This window comes from Oratosquilla oratoria, chromosome 27, assembly GCF_046742065.1.
Source record: "Oratosquilla oratoria isolate Oo_2021 chromosome 27, ASM4674206v1, whole genome shotgun sequence".
NCBI lineage: Eukaryota > Metazoa > Arthropoda > Malacostraca > Stomatopoda > Squillidae > Oratosquilla > Oratosquilla oratoria.
This window is the reverse complement of record NC_134803.1, coordinates 44,465,133-44,472,632: the sequence shown is the minus strand read 5'-3', so window position 1 is coordinate 44,472,632 and position 7,500 is coordinate 44,465,133.

The following is a 7,500-nucleotide window of genomic DNA, read 5'->3' as shown; positions in this document are numbered from 1 at the left end:
CTCTCTCTCTCTCTCTCTCTCTCTCTCTCTCTCTCTCTCTCTCTCTCTCTCTCTCTCTCTCTCTCTCTCTCTTCTTTTTCTCTCTATTTCTCTGTCTGTCTGTCTCTTTCTATATCTCTCTATTTCTCCCCCACTCACCCTCTACCTCCCCCCTCCCCCTCTCCCTCTCTCTCTCCCTCTCTCTCCCCCTCTCCCTCTCTCTCCCCCTCTCCCTCTCTCTCTCTCTCTTCTCTCTCTCTCCCCCTTTCTCTCTCTCCTCCTTCTCTTCTCCTCTCTCCTCTCTCCCCCTCTCCCTCTCTCTCCCCATCTCCATCTCTCTCCCCCTCTCCCTCACTTTCCCCTTCCCCATGTCGTTCACTATGCTAGTTAGCAAACACCCATGTAGCTGGATTTTATCCCTTCAGTGCGTCCCTGGGGGTACATTTGTCACACCAAGTCCATTGTACCTCTTTTGGCACATAGCCATAAAGGAATTCATGGTATAGGAACAACATTTGTGTAATTTTAAGCGACCGATGCGGCGCCGATGAACTCTTACAGACCAAGCTGGCATCGAACCGGCAACCTGCTTGTAAGCCCGATGCTGAATCAACTACAATTTGCCACAGTATTTGAAGAAGTGAAAATAATATTCACGTAAATAATGCACATTTTAAATCAACGGAGCCATTCAGTACATTAACCCCAGTGCAGATATGCATGGTCTGTTTTCAAATACAGAGTTCGGTTTTTGAAAAAGTTTTGGGCTGATACGAGTGGAACCACATTCGCCAAATAAAAGACGTCGCTGCGATTTTTTGTATTCTTTGAATTAATCTCACTTGTGTTCACTTGCGATCCCTCCCCCTACGCGCGTGCACGCACACACACACACACACACACACACACACACACACACACACACACACACACACACACACACACACACACACACACACACACACACACACACACACACATCTCTCTGCACCTCATTCTTCTCCTTTTGTCCTCTTTGCCACATTTGCTCTTTACAATTTCTCTTTTTTCCATGCTCCTTTCTTTTCCCATTTCTTGCTCTTTTCGTTTGGGTTTATTTCTTAATCTCCGCTATCGATTTCTTGTTACATTTCTCTTTATCAGTCGTTCTCTTCTTTCATCCATTCTTCTATCCTTCCTTCCTTCCTTTCTTCCTTTCTTCCTTCCTTCCTTCCTTTCTTCCCTTCCTTTCTTAATCCCTTATTTCTTCTTCCCCTTTGCTTCCTTTTTTCTCCCACCATTCCTCCCCTCCCTTCCTCTCTCTTCTTTTCCCTTCCCCTCCCTTCCCTTTCCCTATCTTCCCTTTTCCCTTTCCTCACTCCTTCCTCTCTCTCTCTCTCTCTCTCTCTGCCTCACTCTCTCTCTCTTCTCTCGTCTCGTCTCTCTCTCTCCTCCCTCTCTCGCCCTCCTCCTTCTTGCGTGTGGCTGTTCCTCGGAAGCTTTGATGACGTCGACGCCAGCTGAGCCGAAGAACGCTTCTGGGAAGGTTGAGGGTCGGCGAAGGCGGCTTCCGGAGCCGAAGAAGAAGAAGAAGAAGGCTTCTGTCCCCTTTGCGTGGGTCTCAGCTCCGTGCGTCCTCGCCTCACTCTCTAATTCTTGCAATTAAGAAGTTATTAGGATATTTGCATAATCCAAGTGGCGCAATTGAAATAGTATGCGGGGCGTCATTAGCGATGCATGCACACGCACGCACTAATCTCGCCCCAGGAGCTTCCTCTGTGATTACTCTCGTCAGGATTGTTGTGTTTAATGTCTTTATTATCGGGTGCGGAGAGAAAGAAAACTGGAATCTTCCGTGTTTCCTTAACTGGAGTTAATGTCACGGTTGTTTGGGGACGGAGGGGATGTTGGAGAACTCTGATCCACTGCTATTTGACCGCAACTGCTTCCATTATGACGAAGACGACGACGACGACAACGATGATGATGATGATGATGGTGGTGATAGTGGTGATGGTAATGGTGATGATGGTGGGGGTGGGGGTGATGATGATGATGATGATGATGATATTGATGATGATGGTGAAGGCGACGAAATGACAAAAAACAAAGACAGATGACCACGACGATGAAGACGACGGTGATGATTAAGGCGACGAAGACTGAAGACGACGACAATTAAGGTGACAAAACGACCATCACCATGACGACAATGACACTGACAACGACGACGACGACGACGACGACGACGACGACGACGACGACGACGACGACGACGACAACAACAACAACAAGGACAACAACAACAACAACAACAACAACAACAACAACAACAACAACAACAACAACAACACCAACACAACAACAACAACAACAACAACAACAACAACAACAACAAGGACAACAAGGACAACAAGGACAACAAGGACAACAACAGCGAAGACAACAACGAAGACAACAACGAAGACAACAACGAAGACAACAACGAAGACAACAACGACGACGACGACGACGACAACAACAACAACAACAACAACAAGGACAACAACGAAGACAACAGCGAAGACAACAGCGAAGACAACAACGAAGACAACAACGAAGACAACAACGAAGACAACAACGAAGACAACAACGAAGACAACAACGATGACAACAACGATGACAACAACGATGACAACAACGATGACAACAACGATGACAACAACGATGACAACAACGATGACAACAACGATGACAACAACGATGACAACAACGATGACAACAACGATGACAACAACGATAACAACAACGATAACAACAACAACAACAAGGACAACAACGAAGACAACAGCGAAGACAACAACGAAGACATCAACGAAGACAACAACGAAGACAACAACGAAGACAACAACGAAGACAACAACGAAGACAACAACGAAGACAACAACGAAGACAACAACGAAGACAACAACGAAGACAACAACGAAGACAACAACGAAGACAACAACGAAGACAACAACGAAGACAACAACGAAGACAACAATAATGACAGTGAATATAATACGAATACTGCAGAACTAATCGTAGCCTACTTCCAACATTTGAAATTAAATTGCAAACATTTAAACAATAAGATATCCCAGTTGAATGTTTTGTTGTATTGTCTACCTTTTGGATGTTTGTATATTTGTTCATTTATGTATCAATTTATTTATTGACTTGTATTTGTTTGACCTCTTTAGACACAGAATTTTATCTCTCTCTCTCTCTCTCTCTCTCTCTCTCTCTCTCTCTCTCTCTCTCTCTCTCTCTCTCTCTCTCTCTCTCTCTCTCTCTCTCTCTCTCTCTCTCTCTCTCTCTGTCCCTCCCCCTCTCCCTTCACTCTCTCTGTCCCTCCCCCTCTCCCTTCTCTCTCTCTCTCTCTCTCTCTCTCTCTCTCTCTCTCTCTCTCTCTCTCTCTCTCTCTCTCTCTCTGTGTGTGTGTGTGTGTGTGTGTGTGTGTGTGTGTGTGTGTGTGTGTGTGTGTGTGTGTGTGTGTGTGTGTGTGTGTGCGTGTGTGTGTGTCTATCTCTATCTCTGTCCCTCTGTCAGTCCCTCTGTCTCCCCCTCTCTGTCTCTCTCAGTCTCCCATCTCTCTGTCTCTCTCCGTCTCCCCCCCTCTCTCTCTCTGCTCTGCTCTGCTCTCTCTCGCCCTTCTCTCTCTCGCTCTGCTGTCTCTCTTTATCTATCTGTGTGTGTGTGTGTGTGTGTGTGTGTGTGTGTGTGTGTGTGTGTGTGTATGTGCGTGTGCATGCGTGCCTGTGTATGTGTGTGACTCTCTGTCTTCCCCTCCCCCTCTCTCTCTCTCCCACTCTCTCCCCCCTCCCTCTCCCCCTCCCACTCATGGTTTTTTGTAACACATTGAAACCCCTGTAAACTATTGTAATGATCACCTCTTTGCCTACCAACACCTGAGCCGTTACCCAATAGCCGCATCACCTCTGTTCCCAACGCCAAACTCGACAATGGACATTACCTCAATGACGTGAACTAACACGATTCAGACAATGTACATCCGTCAGTGTCAAGCGTTTTATTTAACTGTTTCATCACTATCATCACTATCATAAAATCCCAACAAATAATGGTAAATAGGAATATAAGATGGACGACCCTAACAACTACAGCTATGACTGTACCACGGGCGTTGTTCACAAACGTAGTTATTAACAGTCGCAAACACAAACACAGTCATAAGCACAAACACACAAACAAAGCCACAGATAAAAACACAAATACAGTCACGTACTCAAGAATAACAGCCGCAAACACAAACAACCATAAACACAAGCACACAAACAAAGCCAGTTACAAAACCGCAAACACAACCATAAGAACAAACACACAAACAAAGCCACAAACACAGTCACGTCCTCAAACACAACAACCACAAATACACAAACAAAACCACAGACAAAGCCACAAACACAACCATAAGAACACACAAACAAAGCCACAGACAAAGACACAAACACAGTCACGTCCTCAAACACAACAACCACAAACACACAAAGCCACAGACAAAGCCGCAAACACAACCATAAGAACAAACACACAAACAAAGCCACAAAACAAAGACACAAACACAGTCACGTCCTCAAACACAACAACCACAAACACAAGCACAAACACACAAACAAACCACAGACAAATCCACAAACAACCATAATCACAAACACACAAACAAAGCCACAAACAAAGACACAAACACAGTCACGGACTCTAACATAACCACAAACACAGCCACAAACACAAGCGAAACTACATTCACGACCACAACCGTAACTACAGTACCAGTCACAACGACAACCCGAACTACCTCATCATTAGCAATACCGCTGCTATAAACATGACAACTACTCCCGCTGACATAACTACAACACCACTAAAGTGCAGAAACCCGCAAGATCCACGAAGGAGAGAGAGAGAGAGAGAGAGAGAGAGAGAGAGAGAGAGAGAGAGAGAGAGAGAGACAGAGAGACAGAGAAACAGAGAGAGGGAGAGAGACAGAGAGACAGAGAATTAGAGAGAGGGAGGGAGAAAGAGAGGTGAGGTAGACAAAGAGAGAATAAGGGGGAGGGAGGAAGGAGGAGAGAGAGAGAAGTGAGGGTGAGGGAAACAGAGAGTAAGGGAAAGAGAGAGGAAAAAAGAGTGAGGGAAAGAGAGAGTGAGGGAGAGAGGGAAAGAGAGAGTGAGGGAAAGAGAGGGAAAAGAGACAGAGGGGGATAGATAAAGAGAGAGAGAGAAAGAGAGTAGGGATGGAAGGAGGGAGAGAGAACAAAATAGAGAGCGAGAGAGATATATAGATAGAGATAGATAGAGATAGAGAGAGAGAGAGAGAGAGAGAACACATCATCATTTCATTGCAATCTTGCTGTTGCCCCATTCCAGTTTGTGGTCTCCCTCTCCTCCTCTTATTCTCCGTCTTCCATTCCCTCCTAATCCTCCTCATTCTTCCATGTCCATCTTCCTCCATTTCCAGGCCTCTGGAATTTTTCTTCCAGTCACCTTTGGTGTCTTGGCGGCTGTTCAGGCTCTCCTCTTTGCCAGCCGCCCATGAACAAATGTATGCAGACCATGTTAGCTGGTACAATAGAAGTGGGAGATGCAGCCACGTAAATACAAACACTCAAATCCAAACATTTGCATTACAGCCGACAGATGTACGATACTTTATGAATGTGTCATATTAGTTCGTTCGGTTATGTTTTGGTACAGTCCTCTTGGTTTTCGTATATGTGTCTGTGTGATGTATATTCTATTTGTTATCTATCTGGGTTCTTGTTCCTTTGCTCGAAATGTATTCCAACTTGATATTTAGTCTTATGTGTTTCGTTATGTTTCGTTGTTTGTCTAATGGTTTGTGAAAGGGAAGATGAAAATATGTGGAAAAAGTCATCGCAAAGTGAAACTAGGACAGGTGAACATACCAGCAGATAGATGATTATACAAATCTATGTTCTATGAAATTATGTGTTCTAAGTGATCAGTTCTTAGATGTAGAACTTCCATCGGCACAGTAACATGATTAAATATATGATTTATTTTACTTATTTATTTACTTATATATATATTTTTTTATTCTTTTATTTATTGTGTACTAAGGGAGAGCTTGCACATTCAAGGAATTAGATAATACGTTAATCATTCACTTGTGCATAGTATTACCATGGTCTTGGATCACGTGTTGGATTCGTGATCGACAGCTACTACCCTCCCGGATGAAAGCTCAGAGCTCGTGTATGACCGATCTATGGGTAACGATGTGACTTGTCACACACCCAACTCTCCGCCCACGAGAGTTGGAGTAACGGCTCGCAACGCAGCGATACTGAAATTATTTCAGCCTCGGACTTGGACCGCTGGGTTAGCAGTTGCGAACGCTACCTCTACACCGTCGAACCGTGTGTGTGTGTGTGTGTGTGTGTGTGTGTGTGTGTGTGTGTGTGTGTGTGTGTGTGTGTGTGTGTGTGTTCGTTTGTGTGTGTGATTGTAGATACTTTATCTATTGGCATATTATCAACTTATGAATACAGAATTGTATTTATTATGTAAACAACTTTGAATAAGACCGAATGACCTTGTTTTGAACGAGCAGGGAATAGCAATTCTAGAAAATATATCAATTTAAGAAAAATAGTTAGATAAATGAATAGGTAACAAGTGAATAGATAGATCAATCAAATAGATAAAAAGATAAATAGATGAATAAATGAAAAATCGAATTTAGTCTTTACTCTGCACAACATTCTATAATTCTAGATCCTAGATTCCTAGATCAACACACTACATTGGAATCCTCCACCCCCTCCCCACCCCCACTCACCACCATCTCACGTTTAGGAGATTCTTCATGTTTACAACTTTCCCGATTTCAGAATGGAGTGTCATTGTCAATGATTGGTAGCTCGGGTTGAGCTATAGACAAGAAATGTGAACGAAAGTTTACGAGACTTAAGAGAGACTGGTGGAATGTGTTTTTTTTATATAGATTTTCTTTTTTCTTTTCTTTTAAAGCTGAATCTTAATATATATATATATATATATATATATATATATGTATTTATATATATGTATTTATATATGTATATGTATATATATATGTATATGTATATATATGTATATGTATATATATGTATATGTATATATGTATATGTATATATATGTATATGTATATATATGTATATGTATATATATGTATATATATGTATATGTATATATATGTATATGTATATATATGTATATATATGTATATGTATATATGTATATGTATATATATGTATATGTATATATATGTATATGTATATATATATATATGTATATATATATATATATATCCTTAACCGACGAATGTAGATTGTAAAGGGAAATCTTGATTTCTTTATCTGCATTAATGAAACTGTATCTAAATGTCTAATTCCATAAGAATCACTTGATGCTCCAGGCCATTTTGTTGAGATAAAAAGATGAAATAAAATGAGAATAGAAAACCACAACGAGGAGGAAAAGAAAATTACAGAATTG